Below are 17,524 nucleotides of genomic sequence, written 5' to 3'. Positions count from 1 at the left end.
CCCTGGGAAGCGTAGTCCTGTCGTCGCCGCGCACACGCGCACGTACGCGCCAGGAGCGCGGCGGCGGCGGAGTGACGACACTCGCCGGCGCCGCGCTCCTGGCGTGCCCCGCGGGCCGCGGGTGCTAGGACATCGGCGTGGCAGGGCTTCGCCGGTGGAGCGGCGGGGTCCCCGGGGTCCCCGGGGTCCCCCGAGGATGCGGCGGGAACGACAAGGGGGTGAACGCCAGCGTTCGCGGAGCCTGCCGGAGCGACGCCGGGCTGAGCGCTCTCGGGAGGCCCTTTCAGTCTGGGGTGACGTCAATAAGAGGCGCAGTTTGTGGAGTCGCGGAAGTCAGAGCGCCGATGTCGGGACGTCACTGTGGAGCCCCACTGGGAGGGCGGCGGGTCCCACCTGGCGCCCACCTCTCCCGACCCTCAGCGCGGCGGACGGGCGGCCCCGGGAGGGCTGCGGAGCCCCGAAGTCCGGGCGCAGCTTCCCGTCCCCTTCTCTCGCGGGCCGCGTTCTGACCCTGAGTTCTGTCCCGGGTGCAGGTGTTTACGGTCGACCAGGACCAGAGCCGTCGCGCGAAGCTGGGCGACCTCCTCCTTGTGCACCTGGGAACTACGAAAAGGCCTTGCAGGGCTTTCTAGAAGGTCAGCCGCAAACCCCGGTGACCAGCCCGACCTCTGCCCTCCCGGTCATCCCGGGTGTCTGCCGCCGGACTTGTCCGATGCTTGGCCCTCCTGGCCGGGACTCCCACAGGATTTTGTTCCCGCCCAAGAAGATGTTTCCCTTGTCGGGAAGTTGCCTAGGGCAGCTCCCGTGTGCGAGCAGCCCCCCTGGGACTGCTTCCTAAGGTGGTAGGTGGAGAGCTTACTGTTGGATGTGGGCGTCCGGTTGGGGGCCCTGAATGCCACCGTTCTCCTCCGGAGTGGGGTGCAGTTCGTTCTCAGGGCCCCTCCGACGTCAGTCGGGTGCTGGCTGGGATCAGAGCTCGTGTGCACACAACCATGCATAGGCTGTGTCACAGAGCCGGCCCTCCACTTTCTAACGGGGTGGGGGTACCTAGAGGAACAGGAGGCTGCCCCGTCGGGGGCCCCTGGGAGCCGGCATGCCTTCCCCCGTGGCCCACCCCACCTGCCCTCTCCCCAAGGGCCTTTCCTTACTTCACTCCTGGTAAGCCTCAAGCCGAAGGGACTCTTGGTATGATCCCAGGTTTTTTTCCTTATCTTTTGGCTCCAAGAACTGCTCACCACCAGCTCTGAGGATGAATAACTATTGGCTGCTCTGGATGAATGCTGGGGGTCTGGGCTCTCAGGAGCAGGGGCTGCTGTCAGAGGGGAGGAGAGAACCTCAGTTCTCTCTGAGCATGATGCTGGCAAAGGACAAGGAGAGTGATGATTCTCCTGGTAGTGGTTTTATTTTCATTTGGAAGGATGTCCTAGTTGTTAGCTCTAGGTTTTTTTTCCCATTTAAGTCAAGTTTACTGCTGTGTAATTTACATAAAGACTCTAAGAGCATTTCTGTGAGTTTGGACAGATGTCTTCACCCATGAACCCCGGTTACAAGATGGAGAACTTTCCTGTCACTTCAGAAACTCCTTCTTGCCCCTTTGTGGTCAGTGCCCACCCCCTGCTCAGCTCCCAGGCAACACTCATCTGTTTTCTGTGCCTGCGCATTAGTTGAGTCCTAGAGTTTTACATGAACAGAATCATTCAATCTTTTGCGTCTGGCTTCTTGGCACGGTGTTTGTGGAATTCATCATTGTTGCGTGTAGCAAGGGGCCTTCTCCTTGCTGAGTACAATTCCATGCTGTGGACGTACCACAGTTTGTTAACCATTCACCTGTTGATGGACATTAGGGATGTGCCCATTTTCGGCTACAAAGAAAAAGTCTGCTATGAGCATCGAATGCAGGTCTCTCATAGTTATATCTTTTTATTTCTCTTGTGTAAATACCCAGCAGTAGAATTGCTGGGTCATGTGGTAAGTGTATGTGTAACATCTTAAGAAGCTGCCAAACAATTCTCCACTTTAGTTGAGTCATTCACACTGTTGCCAGCAACTTTTGAGAGTTCTAGTTGCTTTAAAACCAACACTTGGTAATTTCTGTCCTTTCAAATGTATTCCTTGTAGTAGGTATATAGTGATGTCCCAGTGTAGTTTTAATCTGCGTTTTCCTGATTCCTAATGATGTTGAGCATTTCTATGTGCTTAGTGGTCATTCGTCTATTTTATGAGGTTTCTTTCCAAATCTTGTGCCCATTTTAAAAATTGGGTTGTATGCTCTCGTCTTCCTAGATTGTGAGAGTTCAGGGTATATTTTGCATATGAGTACTTTGTTAGACATATGTATCGTGAATATTTCCTCCCAATGTATTCCTTGTCTTTTGTATTCTTAAGGATGTCTTTCAAAGGGCAAAAGTGTAGAATGTTTATGATATCCAGTTTAATCACATCGTAACAATGAGTGATTTTTGTGTTCTCCCTCCATTTCTGTTAGTTTTTGCTTTATGTGTTTTGAAGCTCCGTTGTTAGGTGCGTCATTGGGTCTGTTACGTCTTCTTGATGAACTGACCCCTTTGTGGTTGTGAGGCGTCCTTTGTCCCTGCTGATAGTCCTTGTTCTGAAGTCTGCTCTGTTGCACGGTAACGTAACTACTTCAACTTTAGTTTTGATTCTTTTGATGTTTCCCTGGCATGTCCTTTTCTGCTCTTTTACTTTTAGCGTCTGTGTCTTTATGTGTAAGATGTGTTTCTTGTAGACAGTTTAGAGCGAGTTCTTCCTTTTTCTTCTTTGTTTGTTGACAAAGATTCACCCTGAGCTTACGTCTGTTGCCACTCTTCCTCTTTTTTGCTTGAGGAAGAGTTGCCCTGAGCTGACATCTGTGCCCCTCTTCCTCTGTTTTGTGCGTGGGGTGCTGCCACAGCATGGCTGACGAGTGGTGTAGGTCTGCGCCCGGGAACTGAACCTGGGCAGCTGAAGCAGAGCACGCCAAACTTGGCCGCTAGGCCGCTGGGGCTGCCCAGTTCTTCCTTTTTTCATTCTGGTTGATGGTCTCTGCCATTTAATTCAAGTATTACGTCATTTAAATGTAATGCAGTTATCAATGTGGTTTTCTATTTGTCCCATCAGTTCTTTGTTCTTTTTCCTGTTTTTTCTGCCTTCTTTTTCTCATTCTTATTTTTGTATTTTTAAGGATTTAAAGATATCTTCTTTATTGGCCTCTCAGCTTGGCCTTTTTTGTTTTGTTTCGTGGTTTTCCTGTGGTTGTCAGTGTGCAGCTTCACCTAAAGACAGTCTGCTGTCAAATTGTATTGTGCCCCTTCCCGTTGGTTGTGACAGCTTTAAACAGTACAGTTCTGTCTCTGCCCTCCTGCTCCTTTTTCTCTTTTCCCGCATTTCACTTGTGCGTGTGCCGTGGACTCCGTCACGCCTCGTCTCTGCCCTTCTGCTCCTTTTTCTCTTTTCCCGCGTTTTACTTGTCCGTGTGTCGTGGACTCCGTCACGCCTCATCGCTTTTACTTTAAACAGTCAATTATCTTTTAAATAAGTTAAAAATGAGCAGGGAGTTATTTTATATGTCTACATGTATTTACCTGCTCTTTCGGCTTCTTTGTTTGCATCCTGGCTCCTAGCTGGTGTTCGTTTTCTTAGCCTCGGTAACTTCCTTTGGTGTTTCTTGTTTCACAGGTCTCCTGGTGGTGAATTCTGTTGACCATTGCTTGTATGTCAGTGTTTTTAATTTGCCCTCTTTTCTTGGAAGATACGGAGTTCTAGGTTGGTGGGTGCTTTTTCTTCCAGCATGATAAAGCATGTTGTTTCATTGTCCTCCGGCTTGTGTTGTTTCTGGTGAGAAATTAGCGGTTATTCCTGTCTTTCTTTGTAGCATGTCTCTTTGGCTGCTTTGAGAATTTTCTAAAGTCCTTGGTTTTCAGCAGTCAGCTGATGATGTACTGTGGTGCGGCTTCCCCTGCCTGAGGCTTATTGAACTTATTCAATTTGTGAGTTTCATCAGATTTGAAAATGTGGCAGCCACAATTTCTGCAAACGTTTCTGTCTGTCTCTTCTTTTTGGGACGCCAGTCATGCGTATATGAGCAGCCTGATGCTGTCTCAGTGTCAGTGAGGCGCTGCTTATTTTCAACGTGCTTGGGTTCGAATACTTTCTAACACCATGTACTGAAGTTCACAGATCTTTTTCTGCAGTTTCCAAACTGCTGTTAAGCTCATCCTGTGAAGTTTTCATTTCAGATGTTATTTTTTTTCCTCCAGAAGTTCCATTGTTTTGTATTCTTTTTTTCCTATACCCTGGAGAAACGCCTACAGTAAATAGAGATATTCCTTGTATCTTGTTACAGCTGCATGTTTCTCCATTTGTGGATGTACAACAGTCTGTTCAGCCATCTCCATGTGGTAGACATTTGGGTGGCTTCCAGCCTTTAGTGATTGAAACCAGGGCTCTGGTGAACAAACTGGAACACACGGTTTCTCGTGTTATTTTGTCTGTGTGTCTTTGAGATGGGTGCTTAGACGTGCTTTGTTGAATCAAATGATAAAGGCACATTCCTGCCTTAGGTGTTGTCTGGCGTGTATTCCTATCAACAGAGTGTGAGAATGCCTGTCCCCTGTCACTCTGCCGTCAGAGCACAGTGCCAAGCCTGTGGAGCTGTGTCAGTCTGATGGGTGAGATGTGGTAGCTTGCTGTGGTTTTCATCCTTATTTCTCTGACTGTGGAAAATACCCGGCCTCGTGTGGAGCAGGAGCTGTGGTCCTGTGTGTCATTCTGTGCTGCACATGGGGTATCTTATGAGCTCAAGGAATAACCACCACAATCCATTCATCTCACTGCTTCCAATGTGAGCTCTGCAGGATTTGTTCAGTAAAAATAAAATCCTATTAAGTGAATCTGGGTTTGGGAAACTGTGAAAAGTGCAGATTATGCGCCACCTAGGTGCAAATATGGGAAATAATGAGAGCAGTTCCCAGAGGCAGCTAGGGGTGGGCGCCCAACATCTGCATCTCCTCTGGTGTCAGGTCGGCCTTGTGTTTCAGCTGTTGTCACTGAAGAGCAAAGGAGGCCCTGACTGGTCAGTCCTGGACCCTGGACTCCGTTTTCAGATGAGATGTGTAACCTCTCCTAGTGTTATCTTTTGTGAAACAGGGTAACGTGCCTGTTCGTGGAGTGGACAGGAAGAGTGCGTGACTAGAAAGCCCCGGCCCAGTGCTGGCCACGGAGGAGCAGCCGTGTTAGCCACCACGTGGTCATTTCTTAGAGCGGCAGGGCGGCTGGAGGCAAAGAATCAGGGAGGCCTGGCACTGGGCTCTGTGCATTTCCCGTGACCAACTCCCACAGACAGGACGGCTTAAATGTCAGGAGTTTATTCTCTCTGTCTGGAGGCTGGAAGTCTGAGATGCGGGTGTGGGTAGGGCTGGTTCCTGCTGAGGCCTCTCCCCCGGCATAGATGGCCGTCTCCCTGTGTCCTCACACGGTCGTCGCTCTGTGTGTCTGTGTCCTGATCTCAGGAGGACACCAGTCCTGTTGGGTTAGGTCCCACCCTAACGACCTCGCTTAGCATGAATTACCCCCTTGCAGACCTCGTCTCCGCACAGTCGCATTCTGAGGTGCTGGGGTCAGGACCTCCTTGCAGACCTCGTCTCCGCACAGTCGCATTCTGAGGTGCTGGGGTCAGGACGTCCTTGCAGACCTCGTCTCCGCACAGTCGCATTCTGAGGTGCTGGGGTCAGGACGTCCTTGCAGACCTCGTCTCCGCACAGTCGCATTCTGAGGTGCTGGGGTCAGGACGTCCTTGCAGACCTCGTCTCCGCACAGTCGCATTCTGAGGTGCTGGGGTCAGGACGTCCTTGCAGACCTCGTCTCCGCACAGTCGCATTCTGAGGTGCTGGGGTCAGGACGTCCTTGCAGACCTCGTCTCCGCACAGTCGCATTCTGAGGTGCTGGGGTCAGGACGTCCTTGCAGACCTCGTCTCCGCACAGTCGCATTCTGAGGTGCTGGGGTCAGGACGTCCTTGCAGACCTCGTCTCCGCACAGTCGCATTCTGAGGTGCTGGGGTCAGGACCTCCTTGCAGACCTCGTCTCCGCACAGTCGCATTCTGAGGCGCTGGGGTCAGGACGTCCTTGCAGACCTCGTCTCCGCACAGTCGCATTCTGAGGCGCTGGGGTCAGGACGTCCTTGCAGACCTCGTCTCCGCACAGTCGCATTCTGAGGTGCTGGGGTCAGGACGTCCTTGCAGACCTCGTCTCCGCACAGTCGCATTCTGAGGCGCTGGGGTCAGGACGTCCTTGCAGACCTCGTCTCCGCACAGTCGCATTCTGAGGCGCTGGGGTCGGGACGTCCTTGCAGACCTCGTCTCCGCACAGTCGCATTCTGAGGTGCTGGGGTCGGGACGTCCTTGCAGACCTCGTCTCCGCACAGTCGCATTCTGAGGCGCTGGGGTCGGGACGTCCTTGCAGACCTCGTCTCCGCACAGTCGCATTCTGAGGCGCTGGGGTCGGGACGTCCTTGCAGACCTCGTCTCCGCACAGTCGCATTCTGAGGTGCTGGGGTCAGGACGTCCTTGCAGACCTCGTCTCCGCACAGTCGCATTCTGAGGTGCTGGGGTCAGGACGTCCTTGCAGACCTCGTCTCCGCACAGTCGCATTCTGAGGCGCTGGGGTCGGGACGTCCTTGCAGACCTCGTCTCCGCACAGTCGCATTCTGAGGTGCTGGGGTCAGGACGTCCTTGCAGACCTCGTCTCCGCACAGTCGCATTCTGAGGTGCTGGGGTCAGGACGTCCTTGCAGACCTCGTCTCCGCACAGTCGCATTCTGAGGTGCTGGGGTCAGGACCTCCTTGCAGACCTCGTCTCCGCACAGTCGCATTCTGAGGCGCTGGGGTCAGGACGTCCTTGCAGACCTCGTCTCCGCACAGTCGCATTCTGAGGCGCTGGGGTCAGGACGTCCTTGCAGACCTCGTCTCCGCACAGTCGCATTCTGAGGTGCTGGGGTCAGGACGTCCTTGCAGACCTCGTCTCCGCACAGTCGCATTCTGAGGCGCTGGGGTCAGGACGTCCTTGCAGACCTCGTCTCCGCACAGTCGCATTCTGAGGCGCTGGGGTCGGGACGTCCTTGCAGACCTCGTCTCCGCACAGTCGCATTCTGAGGTGCTGGGGTCGGGACGTCCTTGCAGACCTCGTCTCCGCACAGTCGCATTCTGAGGTGCTGGGGTCGGGACGTCCTTGCAGACCTCGTCTCCGCACAGTCGCATTCTGAGGCGCTGGGGTCGGGACGTCCTTGCAGACCTCGTCTCCGCACAGTCGCATTCTGAGGTGCTGGGGTCGGGACGTCCTTGCAGACCTCGTCTCCGCACAGTCGCATTCTGAGGCGCTGGGGTCAGGACGTCCTTGCAGACCTCGTCTCCGCACAGTCGCATTCTGAGGCGCTGGGGTCGGGACGTCCTTGCAGACCTCGTCTCCGCACAGTCGCATTCTGAGGCGCTGGGGTCGGGACGTCCTTGCAGACCTCGTCTCCGCACAGTCGCGTTCTGAGGCGCTGGGGTCAGGACGTCCTTGCAGACCTCGTCTCCGCACAGTCGCATTCTGAGGCGCTGGGGTCGGGACGTCCTTGCAGACCTCGTCTCCGCACAGTCGCATTCTGAGGCGCTGGGGTCGGGACGTCCTTGCAGACCTCGTCTCCGCACAGTCGCATTCTGAGGCGCTGGGGTCAGGACGTCCTTGCAGACCTCGTCTCCGCACAGTCGCGTTCTGAGGCGCTGGGGTCAGGACGTCAGTGTGCGAGTCGGGAGGGAAGCGGTTGGCCCCCTAGCAACCCCCGCCTCCACTGCGGATCCTCCCGAGCGTCCCCGTGACCTTTGTTGCTCTGGGGTCAGAGGAGAGGGAGAGGAGGAGCATGCGGTCAGGGAAGGAGGGAGGTGTGGACAGAGCCGGGGTGTCGGGTGGCACTCAGGCTCCAGAAGTTGGTGCTCCTCTGCCTCTCTGACTGCCAGCTCTGCACCTGGGGGGACGGTGCCTGTGCGTGCCGTCCTGTCTGAACCGGGGAGCTGGTGCTGGAGTGCTGGGTGCTGGGAGAGGTCGTGTCATGAGGGTCTCGGGAGGTGGGCGCTCAGGGATGGTGCAGCTGTGGCCTCGGCAGGTGTTGGGGACGGGCCCATCACTTTTGCTGCCCTCAGCGAGGTGCGGACAGTGCAGCAGGGCCTCCCCTCATTGATGGCCCAGTTTCCCAGGAGGAGAATCGGTGAGGTGACAAGCTTCAGCCTCAGAACACACAGGCTCCGTTATTATCCTGCACAACGCCAGGCGTGCCATCCCACACAGCTTTTAGTGACTCACTGTCAGTATTGGAGTTTGCAGTTTCCTCAGGAAACCTGGTTTTGAACAAGTAATAGATTCTCTCCTCTGGAGCACATGAGGGGCCACACTACAAGCTGATGGAAATAATGCTTTTCGTGCAGGAGAAGTCGACTCTGAGTGGCGCATGTATTACTTTGTCCAGCTGCCCTTGTGCCCAGGCCCCACCCTGGGCTCGGATTGTTGGTATAAGTGGCCCCTCGACCGAGGGCAGGAATGAAAGCTCTGGATCTACCCCCTTGAAACCCAGGTGCCAGGATGTGCAGCCTCCCCGGAGCAAGGACATGCTTGCAGCTGAGGGCCCGGGCCGCTGGGCACCTGTGGGCCCCTCAGCCTCTGCCGCAGGTGCGCGGGCAGCCGGGGCCGCGTCACAGAGAGCCCCCTCCAACCAGAGCTACAGCCCCAGGGCGCCTGACAAGGTCAAGATTTAAAAGAATAAAACGCCATCTGTCCTGAAACCTAAATGCCTATTAATTCAATGCAATGCCCACAACCCACCCCAGGTTGGAGCAATTTCCGGATGAGGAAACTGAGGCTACAAGTGTCTGGGGCTGGAGGCTGGGCTTCCAACCAACGCCTGATCTGCCCACGTGGCCCGCATGGCCTCAGGGCCCTTGGCTCCCCCGCCGGTGTGTAAAGGGCCAGATGGTGGGACAGGGGAGGTGTGTAAGGAAGGACGCAGGGGAAGGCTTATTTGGGGGATTGTTGGCGCACTGGGGCTTCCCCCTCCCAGAGTCAGGAGAGCAGGGCTGTGGGCCCCCGGGGCTCTTTGTGTGCCCACTATCCTGTGGAGGGCATGAGAGGAGCCACACGCCCCCCTCCCTGGAGCAGCTGGGGTCCCAGTGTGCAGGAGGCCCCAACAGCGTGCCTCAGGTCCTGTCGGCCACAGGGGCTGGGCCGGACCCCTGTGTCACAAAGGGCCAAGGGAGCAGCAAGGGTGGTCAGCAGCCCTCCCACACCCTGCAAACCTAGGTCCGGTCAGTGGAAAGAAGTGGACCACAGGTGTGACCACGTGGAGCTGTGAGCAGCCATGCGCATCGAACAGTGATGGCACCCACAATTATGAAATCACAGAAATAAGGACGGGTGACGACTTGGGTGTGGTGATGGGCAGAACCACAGGAACCATCTGGTGGGAGATCAGTCACTGCTTCTCCCAGGATGTGACATCCAGGACCCGTGGATGAGGATGCTGTGGGAGAGGGGTTTGAGCAGAGGCAGCAGCGTGGGCAGTGAGGTGAGGGCCCGGGGGCCAGGGCTCAGCCAGGCAGATCTGCATACCATCCCTGGCCCAGCCTTGTGGGTCCCGGGAGGCTGTGGGGTTTACACTCAGAAGGCTTTTCTTCCACGTTGACTTTATCCAGGTGAACGTTTGTATCTTATCACAGAGTGGATTCAGCTCTCGGCCTGCAGAAGTGTACTTTGAGATTCTGATGTCTCTAACTGCAAGATGGACGGCTTGTTCCAATTCTTTCTGAGTTCACAACATGGGGGCAGGAATACAAACCACGATTCCACCTTTGCAACAGCTAGAACTACAACAGGAGACAATCTCTCATGAGACTCAGTTTAAATAAACTGCCTTGATACGACATCATTCCCAGGAGCATAGCTCCTGTCACACTTCATCCAAGCTGGGGCATAATCGCTCACCTGATGGCAGTAAAGCTGATAGAGGGAAAACGGGAGCACCCTCGGGGAGGGCGCCTTTGCCCACAGAAGGGGCTCATCTGTGGGTGACTCTGTCCTCAGCTGTGTGGGCAGAGGGAGGCATCCCGCGCTGGCGGAGGGACCCTTCTTGAGTTGGCCTTTCCTGCTGTGCCTCCAGGCACCTTCCAGGCCGTCAACCGCCGTCTGTTTCCTGATGGGCTCCCGAGGCCGTTGTGTTGCAGCTGCTCCGAGCTGATGCGGCTTCCAGGGATGAACCTTCTGACACAGCCACCAGGCCGACTGGAGCTCAGTGTTTAGATTTCTCTTCCTTGATGTCTGCTCTCAAAGTCTCTGCTTTCATCCTGAGCAGAACACTGAGGGTTTCCAGTTTCCACATCTCTGCTAAATTTGTTCTCGAGTTTCCTTCCATTAAAGCTGACTCGAGGCCCCACGTCCTTTGTGTGTGAGGCTGAGTGTCTCAGAATTTGCTGTCGTTCCTCCAGAAGCGCAGCAGCTCTGCGGCCGTCCTTGGTCCCTAGTTGAATTAACTGAAAATCCGACCAGGACTGGCCACACCGCCGTCTCCGCGGGGCTCTGGTACATCTTCTTCAAGACCAGCATGATGCAGAACCTGAGGCTGTCAGCCAACCTGCTTGGCCCCAGAGGCCACAGCTGAGCTGGCCCCAGTGTCTGGGCTCTGCCGGCCTGTGCAGTAAAGGGTTAGCCTTGCCCAAGAAAGGTCTGGCCCTTTGCCCCTAGAATGCTCTAAGGCCCTGGAATGTCCTGCCTGATGACAGTGTCCCTGTTTGCCTGGGGCCTTGGGCCACACCAGGTGGTCTGTGCTCACAATGTGATTTATATGGGGCCTTGGGCCCCATGGTGTCAGTCCAACCTTTGGGCAGGCTAGAGACTAAGCTCAGCCGTGCCACATGACTGCCCAAAACCCTGGACACCACCGTTCGGGCCGGCTTCCCTGACCGTCAGTGCTCTGAGTGTGCTGTCACGGTCGCTGCTGGGAGAATTAAGTGCTGTCCGGGGCTCCAGGGAAGCGTGCCTGGTCTCCCCTGGGCCTGCCCGTGCATCTCTTCCCTCTGCCGATTGTTGTGTGTGCCTTTGGCTAGTGAGCTGTAACCGTGAGTGTATCAGCTTTGCTGAGCTCTGAGCCCTTCTAGTGAGTCGCTGAACCCGAGGGTGGTCTTGGGGACCCTGGCACCGCACAGGCAACAGCAGACTGAAGAGCGCTGATGAGCATCCACCTGGAGCCACCCCGTGCCTGGTGACAGGCAGACCTCAGGGGGACGTGCAGTGGGATGGCCCCTCTCACTTCCCTCACACCCTGCCACACAGACAGGGACCATGTCACATGGCCCCAGGGAGAGGGTGGGCTGCAGGGGGCCGAGACAGTGGCAGACCGTGGCAGACAATGGAGCCACAGACATCAGACTCCCCACAACTCGGTGCACCTGTGGAGAGAGGTGGCCTCTGGTGCTGAGAACGACTGGTGGGGCCCTCACAGTCCTGCAGGCCACCCTTGAACCATGGAGGGAAGCACGGCCCTGTCCACCGTTGCATTCTCCAGGGTTCCTGGTGACATGGGGTGTGCTGTCACCCTAGGCTGTTGCATGGTCCCCAATGTCCACATCTAAAGGAGGAGGAGACTGGTGAGTCCCAGGGCCTTTGGGGGAGTGGGCTAGGAAGCGGGTGTGGTTAGCGGTGTCAAATGCAGGTGCCATGTCAGGTGTATGGCTGCTGGTGGGATGCCCCAAAAGAGAGGAGAAGACAAATGCTGCCGAGCTGTGGGGATCCACGAAGCAGAGCGCTGAGAGCCTGAGGAGGAGGATCGCAGAGCCCAGGGTGCTGGGTAGCCTCCAGCGGGAGCAGGGACAGTCATCTGCTGTGGAAGGAGGGGGCAGAGTGCGGGCTGCAGGCTCAGAGGGCCCCTTCTGGGGACGTCCATCTTCTCAGCCAGGCGTGTAGGAGAGCATGAGATGTTGATGGGAGTGAGTGGGAGTTACTTACTGGGCACAGGTGGTAGAGTTTTAAAGAGACGATTGCTGGAGTTTCAGGCAAATTGAGAGCCTTGACTGTGAGTGTGGGGCAGTGGACAATTAGGCTTTGCCAGGTGAGCACCAAGGAGGAGCAGGATGCAGAAGAGTCAGGGATGCTTGCAGGAAGCGCTCATGACCCGAACCACAGGGTTCGCATTGGAGGGGAGGGGGCATGACACGGTGCTGGAAATACTACTTGGTGTTGTGAGGATGCCGACATGTTGGATCTCGAGTTGGTTTCCATGGAAGGTGGTGAGGAACCTTGGCTCTAACAGTGGGATGAGAGAGGCGAAAGGAAGCTCGGGCCCTGCACAGAGCCGCTTGACCAGTGGGTTTCGCACAGCTGTGGGTCCAGGCAGCCCCATTACATCAAACCCACCACTCCTTTTTTGTCATTTCTTCCCTCCTGTCTTCACCTATGGTGCCGTGACCCCTCCCCACAGTGGGGCCAGGCTCAGTGCTGCTCTGGACATTTAGGGCATGTGACTGGTCGCCTCAATGATGGGCGGGCTGTTGGGGTGTGTTGGAGGCTGGATGCCCTGAAAAGCAAACAAAGGACTACCTCTCCCCCTGTGCACATTGGGAAAGTCTTGCCAGACACACGGTGAACAGCTTGAACCTAGACTCCAACCTATTTACATATAAACACACAATTTTTGCATGATTTTAACATACTCTGATTTTTCTAGAATTTGCGATAAGGTAATTGAGGATGGCTGGTACTTAGCTTTGTTGAGAACTGGGAAGTGCGCAGCAGCTGGACAGCATGCCCTCACATGTCACTGCACTGGCCACTGCCACAGCCCCGAGCTTCTGTGAACGGACCTGCTTCCCACACCACGTCCTGCAGTGAAGGTGTGCCTGCACTTTCAGAAGTCAAAGTTCATGTCGTGCGCTAGTAAACTTAACTACCCTTTTATTTCTCCTTTTATGACAGGTCATTAAACTGATTTTTTTGAAATGGTATGCACAAGTGAGTAATATTGTCTCTGAATTTCAGCAGAGCGAGAGGATATGATAAAATATTTGTTATAAAAGGCAGGGTTTGGAGTCTGACAATGCTGAGAACCATTGATACCCAGCAAATATCCTCTGGCTACCAGCTGGAGGAAAGTGTGAGATTACTCTGTTGACACCAAGCATATGCCACCCTGAGAAGCAACAGCAGCTGGGGATGCCCTAGAGGCAACATTCAGCTCCTTCCCACGGAATTCTTTAACTCAGGGAAACCAGAAAGAAGAAACATCTGTTAGAAGCCAGGTGCGTGAATCGAAAGTGAGAAAATGACATTAGAGTCCTTCTGTCCTGCAGATTCGGCATCTTCCCTGTAATTAAAGGGGAATAAAGCGTATGCTGATCCTAAACTCCCGTTGAGGGCGAGTGAATCCCAGTTTAATGGGGTCAGGTAGCTGTCAGGACAATCTGCTGGAGAAGATGAGCTTTGGTCCTAATGACCCTTCACCTAAGTGACAAATGAGAAATAAAGCCTTGAAAGAGAAGCCTGGATTGTGGTTAATGTCAACTCTATGTGAGATTACTGCTCAGTCAATTTAATTGATGAGATTTCTGGTTGGGCTTGGGAAGTAATGGATTTCCCATTTCCTCAATGGCTTCCAGGATTTTGGACGTGTTCATCATGTTTGGAGGCCTTGACTCTGCCTGCGTCTGTGTTTGCTCTTTGTGGAGAACATGAACCACCCAGATCACAGGATATCAGCACCCAACGGATGAAAGGAGAAATAAGGAGATGAAGGTTTTCTTCATTAGTCCTTCTGAAAATTCATCTATTGGTCTAAATATTTGAAATTTTATTTTTCAGGCAGGCAGACCAAAGGAATAGAATAAAAGTCCAGAAATAGAATCAAATCCATACAGAGAATTGGCACATGGTAAAGGGGAGAAGATGGGCTTTGAGAAGAGTATTCTGGGACAATTGGGTAGCCGTTTACAAAGAGATAAAATGGATTCTTTATCTCATCCTCCACACCAGAATAACCCCCACAGCACCAGGGAACTAAATATAAAAAAAAGAAACATGTAGGTTCCAGAGGAAAACAGTGAAGCCCTGGATATCCCAGGAGAGAGAAAAGCCTTTTTACTACAATCTACAACTCAGAAGAACAGAGAAAAGATCATTAAATTCAACTGTTTAAAATGAAATATATCCAATCAAAATCCCAGCAAGTTATTCTTGGATATTGACAAACTGATTCTAAAGTTTACATAGAGAGGCAAAAGACCCAGAATAGCCAACACAATATTGGAGAAGAAGAACAAAGTTGGAGGACTGACACTATCCATCTTCAAGACTTACTGTAAAGCCACAGTGATCAAGACAGTGTCGCATTGATGGAAGAACAGACAGATAATTGGAACAGAACAGAGAGCCCAGAAATAGACCGACGTAAATATCGTCACCTGATCGTTGACAAAGGAGCAAAGACAGTCTTGTCAACAGATGATACTGGAACAACTGGACATCCACACGCGGAAGAATGAATCTAGACAGAGACCTCACACCCTTCACAAAAATGAACTCAAAATGGATCATAGGCTCAAATGCAAAACACAAAACTATAAAACTCCCAGAAGATAACAGGAAAGCCTAGGTAGCATTGGGTTTGGGCATGCTTTTTAGGTACAAAATCAAAGTCACAGTCCATGAAAGAAAGAATCAATAAGCTGGACTTCGTTAAAATTAACAACTTCTGCTCTGCAAAAGACAGTGTCAAGAGAAGGAAAAGACAAGCCACAGACTGGGAGAAAATATTTGCAACAGACACATCTGATAAAGAACTGTTATCTAAAATATACAAAGAACACTTTACATTCAACAATAAGAAAACAAACAACCCAGTTAAAAAATGGACCAAAGATCTGAACAGACACCTCAACAAAGAAGATACGCAGACGGCAAACAGCATATGATAAGATGCTCCACATTTGATGTCATTAGGGAATTGCAAGTTAAAAAGACATTGAGATACCACTACACACCTATCAGAATGGCTAAAATAAGGAACACTGACATCATCAAATGCTGGCAAGGATGTGGAGCAACAGGAACTCTCATTCACTGCTGGTGGGAATGCAAAATTGTGCAGCCACTTTGGAAGACAGTTTGGCAGTTTCTTACAAAACTAAATGTACTGTTACCATACCATCCAGTAACCACACTCCTTGGTATTTACCCAAATGGACTGAAAAGTTGTGTACACATAAAAACTTGCATACAGATGTTTATGGCAGCTTTATTCATAATTGCCAAAACTTGGAAGCAATTAAGATGTCCTTCAGTAGGTGAATGGATAAATAAACTGTGATCCATCCAGATGATGGAATATTATTCAGTGCTAAAAGAAATGAGCTATCAAGCCATGAAAAGACATGGAAGAACCTTAAATGCATATTACTAAATGAAAGAAGCCTTCCTGAAAAGGCTGCATACTGTGTGATTCCAACTCTATGACATTCTGGAACAAACAAAGCTATGGAGACAGTAAAAAGATCAGTACCTGCTAGGGTTGGGTGGGAGGTAGAGGATGAATGGGTGGAGCACAGAGGAGTTTTAGGGCAGTGAAGATATTTTGTATGATACTATAATGGTGGATTCAGGTCATTGTATGTTAGTCCAAACCCATGGAATGTACAACATCAAGAGTGAACCCTAATGTAAACTATAGACTTTAGGTGATTATGATGTGTCAACATAGGTTCATCGATTGTAACAAATGGACCATTCTGCTGAGTGGTGTTGATAATGGGGGAGGCTGTGCATATGTGGGGGTCTGCGGGCATATGGGAAACCTCTGTACCTTCTGTTCAGGTTTGCTGTGAACCTAAAACTGCTTTAAAAATTAAAGTCTATTAAAAATGAAATATAAGGTTTTGCATGAACAAAAACCCCAGGAACAAAATCATAGCACGGTAGGGAAAGTGTTCACACCTGTACCCCAAAGGGCTGGCCTCTACAAATTATGATGAGCGTCAGCAATCATGGTAAGAAAGCCCAGCTATCTATGGAAAAAAATCCTCGACCATCAGGCAGTTCACAGAAACAGAAGGACCACGGCTCTTACCACATGTGAGGTTGCCCAACCTCACAAGAGGAGTGGAGTCCTAGCTCCGCCACAGTACGGGTCCTACCTCTCAGGTTGGCAGAGGTCCAGAACTTTGACAACATGCCCTGACGCATCTTTCTGTTTGTTTGTTAAAAATTTTTTTTTGTTTTTTTAATTTCATATTTGTTTATAACTATATAAATTTCACGTGTACATCATTATATTTCAACTTCTGTATAGGCTGCATTGTGCTCACCACCAAAAGTCTAGTTACCATCTGTCACCATACATGTGTGCCTCTACCCCTTTTGCCCTCCCCCCACCCCCTTCCCGTCTGAACCACCAATCTGCTGTCCATATCTATGTGTTTATCTTCCACATGTAAATGAAATCATACGGTGTTTGTCTTTCTCCATTTGACTTATTTCGCTTAGCATAATACCCTCAAGATCCATCCATGTTGTTGCAAATGGCACGATTTCATCTTTTTTACGGCTTAGTAGTATTCCATTGTATATATGCCACATCTTCTTTATCCATTTCATCTGCTGCCATCACTTGGGTTGTTTCTAAGTCTTGTGAGGAAACACGGGGTCATCTGAAATGCTTCCACCCCAGGAGGCGACAGCCGCTGCAGCCACAGAACTGTGACCACATTTACCTAACGAGACGGGAGAGCTAGAAACGTGGCCTGGAGACCGAAAAACATACAAGGCGCACGCTCCAGGTTATTCCCTGTGGTGTCATCTGTAGTGACAGAAGATTGGAAACTTCTCAAATATCACAGCGTAGGAAAAACATTGTGTCAACTGAGTCACGTGCAAAAAAGAATAGAGGAGTTCTCTCATGCCTACGGGCAGCTGTCTCCTGGAAGGGTTGTTAAAGGAAAAGGGAAAAGGGGTGGATTCTGTTGTGGGGATGAAGCCGCAGGGGAGGAAGTAGGGAGTCCGGTCAGCCTATTGTCTAGAAGGCAGAAGGGCAGAGAGGACAGACCACAGGCGAGTCCTGCGTTGTCCTCTCCCTTCAGGTCAGGAAGTCTTCCACATATGCAGAATAACAGAATTACATCAGAAAAAAGAGACAGGCCAAGGCCAACATTACTCTCCTCTGAGCATTCCAGGGCTGCCCAGCGAGTACACAAATGGGGCCTGAGAATAACAGACTCATTCTCTCAAGTCCTGGAAGCCAGAAGTCAATGATGATTTCAACTAACGTGTGGGCGGGGCTGGTTCCTTCGGAGGCTCCAAGGGAGAATATTCCAGCCCTCTCTCCAGCTCTGGTGGCCCCAGCAATCCTGGGCGTCCGCGGGTTCATGGCTGCGTCACTCCAGTCTCTGCTTCTCTTCCCGCGGCCTCTTCCTCTGTGTCTGTCTCTCCTCTTCTCACAAGGACACTGGGTGTTGGATTCAGGGCCCAC

General features: G+C 52.1%; 1 long non-coding RNA gene across 1 annotated transcript; it reads left to right on the top strand.

The window, feature by feature from the left end:
- The first annotated feature begins 311 nt into the window (after positions 1–311).
- LOC106782354 (uncharacterized) lies at positions 312–15,926 on the top strand. The gene is made up of 3 exons (XR_011430302.1): positions 312–842; positions 12,737–12,902; positions 13,665–15,926. It is a non-coding gene; the product is annotated as an uncharacterized lncRNA (long non-coding RNA).
- The last annotated feature ends 1,598 nt before the right edge of the window (positions 15,927–17,524 follow it).

This window comes from Equus caballus, chromosome 21 (genome assembly GCF_041296265.1).
Source record: "Equus caballus isolate H_3958 breed thoroughbred chromosome 21, TB-T2T, whole genome shotgun sequence".
NCBI classification, from domain to species: Eukaryota; Metazoa; Chordata; class Mammalia; order Perissodactyla; family Equidae; genus Equus; species Equus caballus.
Note: the sequence above shows the minus strand (reverse complement) of the source record. Positions and strands in the feature narration are given on the sequence as shown.